The following is a 9,643-nucleotide window of genomic DNA, read 5'->3' on the forward strand; positions in this document are numbered from 1 at the left end:
GGTCCCTTTCCCATATTGCCTGAACTATTTGTCTGGTTGGGAGATATAAATAAGTAAAAGTAGCTGTGCAAATCCTCCGTAAATCAAAGGAAATGAATGGGGAAAAGGAGATGTTTTCTATATTGCTCTTTTCCTCTCCTGTGAATGGACACTAAAAACAGCTAGATATACTGAGCACTTCATTTCAGGCACTATCGATTATCTCCTTGATTTGTTTAGAGAACTACAATTGATTTATTTCAAAAAATGAAACAAACATTTCATTTACCTATATGCTTTCATTACTTTCATCCTTCTAGTCACTTAAGCTTTAACTTGGAACACACAATGTGTATTTTTCACCTTACTCTTTTTTTTTTTTTTTAATGGGTCCAACTCTGTATGTTAACTTCTAAGAACATTGTTCGAGTTTTATTACTTGCTCTGGTTAAGCCTGGACTTTGAACACTTTTTCAAGGATGCAATTAAATTGATGAATATTTGCAATGTTTGGTTAAATAAAATGGAAGTCTCTAAGATTTTGGTATTTGATTTGGTTTTAAAAGTATTTTTACAGATGTTATTGCTCCTATTATTTTATCCATCTATTTGTATAAGAACAGCAACACTGACAATACAGTATAAGTTTTCATATGTATTTTTCTTTCAGAAAATTACTTGGGTCATTCTGCAATCCAGTTTTGTGAAAGCATCGGTCTCTATCAGAATTTATCAATTATATTGCTATCTGTGAAGGTAAGCAAAGATAAAAAATGACGTCACTTCACCATAGATCAGAGGTGGGGTGTGAGGGGAAATGGGTAAACTGTTTATTTTTCTTTTTAGTTTAAATAAATTAAATTGAAAATTTAAAAATATAAATAAAAATTGAAGTCACTTTAAAAATATCTATTTTAATTTTGGGAATATTCACTAAAACTAGTCCTTCTCATTACATGATTTGCTTATTTATTTTACTGTTTTATTTTTGTGTCTCATACTAAAAAATTCTGCATTCTTCACTAGCTACCATTTATCTGTCTCATTTTCTGTATCCTGGTCTTTTATATCTCTACATGTCGGAGTAATCTTAGACTCAGAGTTTTCTTTTCTTCCTCTATGTTCATGCCCTACATGAAGTTTTAAGTTCCATAGCTTCTAACTGCCTCTGTTCTGATAACGATCAATTTTTGAGTAGCCGTACATTTTCTCCTGAACTCTATAAATATACCAGATGACTATTAAACCTCTCCACTTGGATGTTTAGTGGATATCTCAAATCTAGCACATCCAAAACTGGATTATTGATTCCTACCTCCCCCCACCTCCACACTACCTACCAAATCTGTTCCTATTACAATGTTCTCATATTTCAGTGAATAGCACTATTATCTGCCTGTGTGCTAAAGTCAAAATCCTTGAAAGTAATCCTTGCATCATCTTTCTCTCCTCATCCATATCCAACACAACACGTTTCGTAGTCTATACCTTCAAAATATATTCTGGAACAAATCACTCTCACCATTCCCACTACTCCCACCATCTCTGTGTGGACTACTGTAGTAGCTTTCTCCCTGGTCTCCCTACTTCCAGTCTTGGTGATCCCTAACACCCTATATTCTTTCACAGTAAGCAAGATTCTTTTAATACATCAATCATATCAAGTCATTCTTCTGCTCTAAACCTTCAAGTGGTTTTCCTACACACTTTACCCAAAGTCCCTCCCATGGCATACAAGATCTGGCCGCTGCCTATCTCTGAATGTATTTCAATTCCATGGCCTTTGTTCCTGTGCCTCATCCACTCTGAACTCTTTTCTATTCTATGAGTACACCAAATCCCCTCCTGCCTCTTTGCTTACTCTTTATGCCTGAAAATCTCTTATGCCAATGTCTGGATAGCTCATTGTCTCACTCCATTTTGATCTCTGCACAAGTATCTCTTCTTGGAGAGCTTACTTGTTTTCTTAGCCACCCAATGTCTTTTGATTGGAGAATTTAGTCCATTTACATTAAAGCAATTATTGATAGGTATTGCCATTTTGTTAATTGCTTTCTGGCTGTTTTTGTAGTTCCTCTCTGTTACTTTCTTCTTTTTCTCTCTTCCCTTGGTTTGATTGTTTTCTTTAATGTTATGTCTAGATTCCTTCCTCATTTTCTTTTGTGTATTTACTATGAGTTTTTTCTTTGTGGTTACTGTGAGGTTCACATATAACATTCTATGTATATAACAGTCTCTTTTAAGTTGATAGTAACAATTTTGAACACATTCCAAAGCTTTATATTTTCCATCCCCCATGTTTTATATTTTTGATGATACATTTTAACATATTTTAATTTTACATATCTTTCTTAATGAATTATTGTATTTTGAATTAGTTTTACTACTTTTGTCTTTTACCCTTTACCCCTGCTTTATAAGTGATTGATCCACTATCTTTATTATTTATTTACCTTTTTTGGTAAGATTTTACTTTTGTATGTTTTCTTATTATCAATTAGTGCCTTTTCTTTTTTTTTTTTTTTTGCAGTACGCGGGCCTCTCACTGTTGTGGCCTCTCCCATTGCGGAGCACAGGCTCCGGACGTGCAGGCCCAGCAGCCATGGTTCACGGGCCCAGTCCATGGCATGTGGGATCTTCCTGGACCGGGGCACGAACCCATGTCCCCTGCATCGGCAGGCAGACTCTCAACCGCTGGGCCACCAGGGAAGCCCAGTGCCTTTTCTTTTTATCTTAGAGAAGTCTCTTTAACATTTCTCTTAAGGCCAGTCGAGTGATAATAAACTCCTTTACTTTTTGCTTATCTAGAAAATTCTTAATTTCTCCTTCAATTCTGAATTCTTTGCTGCATACAGAATTTTTGGCTGGCATTTTTTTCCTTTCAGGACTTTGACTATGCCATACCACTCCCTTCTAGCCTGTAAAGTTTCTTCTGAAAAATCTGCCAATAGCCTTATGGGGTTTCCTTTATATGTAATAAGTTGCTTTTCTCTTTCACTTTTAAGATTCTCTCTTTATCCTTAACTTTTACTGTTTTAATTATAATGTATCTCAGTATGTTTCTGTTTGGGTTCATCTTATTTAGAACTCTTTGGGCTTCCTGTCCTGGATGTCTGTTTCTTTCCGCAGATTAGTAAAGCTTTCAGCCATTATTTCTTCAAACAATTTTTCTGGCCCTTTCTCTCTCTCTTCTCCTTCTGGGACCCCTGTAATGCAAATGATATTCTGTTTGAAATTGTCCTAGAGGTCCCTTAAGTTATCCTCACTTCTTTTAATTCTTTTTTTTTTCTCTGTCTGGGTGTTTTCTATTGCATTGTCTTCTAGCCTGCTGATTTGTGCTTCTATTTCTTTCATTCTGCTGTTGAACCCCTCTAGTGTATATTTTGGCTCAGTTATAACTTCTGTTTGGTACTTTCCTATATTTTCTGTCTCTTTATTGAAGTTCTTGCTGTGTTTATCCATTCATCTCCCGAGATTGGTAAGCTTTTTATGACCACTAATTTGAACTCTTTATCAGGTGGGTTGCTTAATCTATTCCATTAAGGTCTTTTTCTGGACACTTGCCTGTTTTTTGTTTTTGTTTTTGTTTTTGGAACATATTCCTCTGTCTCCCTGAAATAACTACCTCCCTGTCTTGAAGGAATGGTTTGTATAGGAGCTGTTTTGTGTGTCCCAGAAGTGCAATCTCCCCCAGCCACCAGAGCCAGGCACTCTGAGTGTCCCTCACTTGCGCTGTGTAGGCATGCTATCTATAATAGGGCCATGGTGGCTGCATGGGGAGGGTGGGGTTCAGGGTGCTTACCTGGCCTGGCTTGGCCACTGTAGGATTTGAGTCACTTACCTGTCCCTGCTACGAGGTTATGGCTTGATCTCTGCGTTGGGGGGTCAGGGCTTGGAGTGTTCATCTGACCTGGATGTGGCTTGTCTGCTGTGTAGGAAGGGCAGGACTCAGGGTGCTTGTCTGTTCCAGGTGTGATTCAGTCTCTGTGCAGGATGGCTGGGCTTGAGGCACTCATCCAAGTTGGTTATGGCTTGCCTATTGAGTGGGGAGGGGAGGGCTAGCAAAAATGGTGCCCACAGGCTCTGTCATGTTAAAATGAGTTTGTAAAACTGGCATCTACCAGTGCTTCTGTTCCTGGATAGAATCCCTACAGGTTCTTGCCTCTTGCCAACCACTTTAAAATTAGTAACTGAGTCTCCCTCACTTATAGTAGAGATATTTTTCAATCTGTTGCTTTTGCACTGGATCTCAGCTTGCTTGGGTTTGTTTGCAAACCCTTTAAGAGTGGAATCTCTGTTCTCTGCAGTTCAGATTCTCCTGGTCTGAATCCCCATTGATTTTCAAAACAGGACATTGTAGGAGCTCATCTTTCCAGTGCTAGCCCCCAGGGTTGGGATGCCTGACATGAGGCACAATCCCTTCACTCCTCAAGAGAGAGCTTTGTATTGGGGGATACTTCCTGATTGTGGGGTCACCATGTCCAGGGTGGGGTCCGAGGTAAGGCTGTGTCTCTGCCTCTCCTACCCTTGTCCATGCATATCTCTTTTGTCTTTTGTTGTGGAGATGCACTTCATCTAAGTCTCAGGTTCTTTTCCAAGGAAAATTACTTATATCTTGCTGTAAATTTGTTGTGTCCATGGAAGAAAGTGAGTTCAGGGTCTTTCTATACCACCATCTTAGATGCCTCTCAATTTATTTTTATTTCTGAAAGATCCATTTGGCTTTATCTTTTTTGTCATTGCATTGTTTCTTTATATATTTCACATACATAATTATACCTTATTTCTTTAAATATTTTATACATATAAAATTAATGGAATTATTTCCTTTGTGCTGTCTGTCTCTGTCTCTTAAAAAGATTATTTTCTTATAAATTTGACTGTCTTTAATAAAAGCTCATATTTGGCTGATCTTAATATGTGTAAAAACTGGGGCCTAAAATGAAAAGGCTTTCATCCAGAGAAGATTCACTTTTGCTTTTTTTTGAGCCAGGGAGTATTACCAATCTCATGGCCCCTTTCAGATTCCCTGGCTCAATATAGTACACACTGGTTCACCTTCTTCCTCTTCCTTTAGACAATCATGATATTGGAAAGTTACTTAGGAAAAACCTACCTTTCTTCTATGCTTATTAATTCAAGCTCAGATTTCAGGATCCCCTCCTGCCCCTTGGAAATTTTCTTTACTTCCACCTCCTCAACTCAGCATTACAACAAAATTCATATTTTACCCAAGGTCTATCCACTTTCCCACATTGATAAAGCCCTAGGTATATATGCTGTGCTGGAAGCAAGAATTAACTTTCTTTAATCATCTGAGTAATTCTTTTTTTTTTTTTTTTGCGGTACACGGGCCTCTCACTGTTGTGGCCTCTCCCGTTGCGGAGCACAGGCTCCGGACGCGCAGGCTCAGCAGCCATGGCTCACGGGCCCAGCCCCTCTGCGGCATGTGGGATCTTCCCGGACCGGGGCACGAACCCCTGTTCCCTGCATCGGCAGGCGGACTCTCAACCACTGCGCCACCAGGGAAGCCCCTGAGTAATTCTTTTATTTAGTAATGTTTTGCATTGATTAGTATTACATTTTACAAAATTCCAACATAAAGCCAACTAAATTTTTAAAAAAGAGAAAGAATTTAATGACTCACATAATTGTTTCCAAACGTTCTAAAATACTAAGGAATGATCAAGGATGCTCCCAGAATTGGTTGAAAAATCTTTCTGACTGCTGTTGCTGGTTTTGTTCTGCAATTTGTTGCCTTTCTGAATTGCTAATTTTTTCCTAAAATGCTGATCTTGTCTCTAATGCTGCCAAAGTATGTGTCTCACTCAGCCAATATTTACAACTATTTCATTTTGCTCTGCAAAGGTTAACTTGTCCTTTTAGATTGTCTATAACCCTGTTTCATCCACTTAATAATGTGGAACAGTTTCCCCTGGGCTGAGTCAAAGCACTTTTGAGAGGACATTCAGATATTTTCTTCAGTCTTAGTATCTCCACTTGAAGTGCTTGTCTTTTGACAACTTCCTACGAATCTGGTGAAACGTCTTAACCTTAGTTTCCTGGTACTCAAGTTGTCTTCATTATTTAACAGTTGATTCTAAAACAATTGTCATGCAAACAAAAGACTTCTGCCAGTTTTCTTTGATATCATGTTTTAGCAAAAATATAGCTATTTATTTATAATTTGAGGAATGCCATGAATGGACTATATGATTGCTATAGATTATAGATTAAATTAATTATAAATATTATAATATTTATATTAAAATATTATAATGTTAAAATATTATAATTTGAGGAATGCCATGACTGGACTATGAGTGTAAACTGAATCTAATTTTTGAAATGAGGAATGGCAGGGAAAACTTCTCTGGAGAGGTGAAATTAAAAGTGAAGACAGAGAATAAATAAAAGCCAGGGTTGAAAAAAAAAAAGGAAGTGGAAAAAGAAACATTTTAGGCAGAGGGAAAAAGACATTCAAAGGCCTTGCGGAAGCACAGTGAAAAAGCAGTTACAGAAACAAAAGCAGAGTGACTAATTTGTACTCAGTAATGGAAGTGGTTAGAAATGACCTTGGGAGAAGTGGGAAGAATTTTAACATCAGATAGAACATGTTAATAAAATGAGACTTTAAATCTAAGAACTATGTGAGACATTTAAGGTATTTAGTACGTAAAAAAATTATATTTTAAATAAAAAAAAAATTCTAGCCATAATGAGAAAAAAGGGATTTGGTTGAGAGTGGGGGCAAGAGCGGATCCCAGGAGACCAACTTGGAGCTTTTGCAGTGGTTTAAGTGAGAAATTATGGTGAGAGTTACAATGGAAATGGAGAGAAGGAGTTAGATTTGAAAGATACTGAAGCAAGGAACCTACAGGATTTGGCCACTGGTACAGAGTGATGAAAAGGAAGAGTCCATAAAATTAACTTCAGTTTTTGATGAAAATATGACCTTTTCATCCTTGATAAATGGATGATGGAAAATCACTATATTCAGTCCATACTTCCATTTTCCCATTTTCAACAGACTCCCTTTTATATACCTACTCTTCCCACCAAATATCCTTTGCCACTTGTACATTTTCCTCTAAAAAATTACTGAGATTTTTTTTCTCTTCTTTTTGTATTAGGCACAGCACAGCACTAGGTTCTATTCAGTAACCCCCAATACCCACCCCATTTTGTCTATTTGTTTTTATCTTGGAAAAATTGAAAAAATAAGAAATTTCAGCATGAGAATCTTTTATATTTTCTCTGCATGTTAAAGAGGGAGAATAAAAGAGTTTCTCTTCCCAATTCTGTTTTTTTGATGTGATGGACTTAACCTCAAATATACTTGAAATAATTATTAGAATTACAAATTCATTTTCAGGAAGCTCTTATTTATTAATGGCATAAGCTTAAATTTGCAGGAAAATCTCCTCCCTGTTTGCCTGACCTATGACCCTATTCTCTGATGACATAGTCTGATTGCCCAAGAATGGCTTCTTAAGATCTAAACTGGTTTTAGAGTTGATTTCATTATTACTTTCAAGGGGGCATGTCATCTTACACAGCTTAGTTTCCAACTTGCATCCTTCTAAAGTACATTAAAAAGAAATTGTGCTACTAGTTTAGAATTTTATTAACATTCAAATCTTGCAATGGAATTGTATTAGAGTTCTCTAGAGAAACAAAACTAATAGGATATTTAATTAATTAATTAATTAATTTATTTATTATGAGGAATTGGCTCACATGATTGTGGAGGCTGAGAAGTCCCACAATCTGCTGTCTGCAAGCTGAAGACCCAGGAAAACTGGCTGTGTAATTCCAGTCTGAGTCTGAACAGAACCAGAAGATTGACGGTATAAATCCCAGTCCAAAAGCAAAAGACTGATAGCTCAAGCAGGCAGGCAGTAAGGGCAGGTGGAACAAATATCTGCTTCCTCTACTTTTTGTTTTGTTCAGGCTCTGGACAGATTGAATATTGCCCACTCACACTGGGGAGGAGCTAAATGCACCAATTCAAACACTAATCTCATCTGGAAACACCTTCATAGACACACCCAGAAATAAAATTTAATTTGGACATCCCAGCCAAATTGACACAAAATTTACCATCACAGGAATCATTTGCTATACAAAACAATATATTGTAAAACAAAAATCAAAACATCTGATTGCATTTTATGTTATCAAAGACAAAATGCACCAGTTAAGGAGAGATTTTATTCAGTCTATTGCATTAGGGAGAGCATTACAGATTTGAAGATTATACGGGGCTTCCCTGGTGGCGCAGTGGTTGAGAGTCCGCCTGCCGATGCAGGGGACACGGGTTCGTGCCCCGGTCCAGGAAGATCCCACATGCTGTGGAGTGGCTGGGCCCGTGAGCCATGGCCACTGAGCCTGCGCGTCCAGAGCCTGTGCTCGGCAACGGGAGAGGCCACAACAGTGAGAGGCCCGCGTACCGCAAAAAATAAACAAACAAACAAAAAAAATAAGCTAGATATTTCTTTTTCAGAAGATTTTATCTAGAAATTCAACTTTGTTAAAGACTATTCAAGTTTTCTATTTTATGTTGGATGTTTTGATAGTTTATGGTTTTTGAGGAATGGCCCTTTTCCTTTTTGTCGTTGTTCAAATTGAATAATTTCTTGATTTGTCTTCCAGTTGGCTCATTATTTCCTCTGTCATATTCATTCTTCTATTGAACTCATCTTTTAATTTTGATTACTGTATTTTTCAGTTCTAAGATTTTATTTTTTTCTTTATATCTTCCATTTCTGTCAAAATTTCTGTTTTCATTTGATTCAAGAGAATTTCTAATCAGAGAATTTTTATGATATTTATTTTATAATCATTGCCAAATAATTACAATATTTGATATATCTTGGTTTTGCAGTCTGTTGATTTTCTTTTCTTATTCAAATTGATATCTCTGGTTCTCAATATGGTGAATAATTTTGGAATATATTCTGGAAATATTAAGTCATATATTATAAAACTAGTTATGTTTATATCTTCTATTTTAGTAGGTAATCTTCCTGCTAAAGTTCAGAATGCATGTCCTGGCTCACTCTGGGGGGGGGCTGTAATTTAAATGCTGAGGTTTCAAAGCCTTTGTAGTGCTATTTTGGTCTGCTCTGTTCATGTGCTTTTCAATGAATGACTAATTATAAGCATAGGCCACTCTGGAGTCTGCCCAGAATTTTATACACAGAATACTTTTCTGCAGCTCCCTTCTCTCCCTGTGCCTACCTTCCACTTTCTAATTGGGTGGATGCTAGGTGCTTCATCTTTGCTGTCATTCAGTTAGAACAAGCTTAGGATAATAAGACTCCATTTTACTGTCTCCACAGTACATGATAGAGAGGTGAAAGAGTGCTGCTTCTTTGCTGATGCTCACTTAGTATAAAACTGTGATTATCCATATAGCTAACTCCACAGTTCCACAGCCACAGTGTTCAATGTGGAGCAGAGGGGATGCACCTCTGCCCATGTTAGTGCAGTGTGGTGATGGTTGATAGGGTTCTGACACACAGTCTCTCCAATGCATGGTGGGGAGAGGTAGGGATGCTACCACCTAAGTGTAGAGCAGGGATGGAAGATAGTGTTCTGTCCACAGTCTCCAGAGCACACTGTAGGGAAGCAGTGAGGCACAACTTTTATCTTGTTATTA

This window comes from Lipotes vexillifer, unplaced genomic scaffold (assembly GCF_000442215.2).
Source record: "Lipotes vexillifer unplaced genomic scaffold, Lipotes_vexillifer_v1.1 scaffold1168, whole genome shotgun sequence".
In the NCBI taxonomy this organism is placed as follows: domain Eukaryota; kingdom Metazoa; phylum Chordata; class Mammalia; order Artiodactyla; family Lipotidae; genus Lipotes; species Lipotes vexillifer.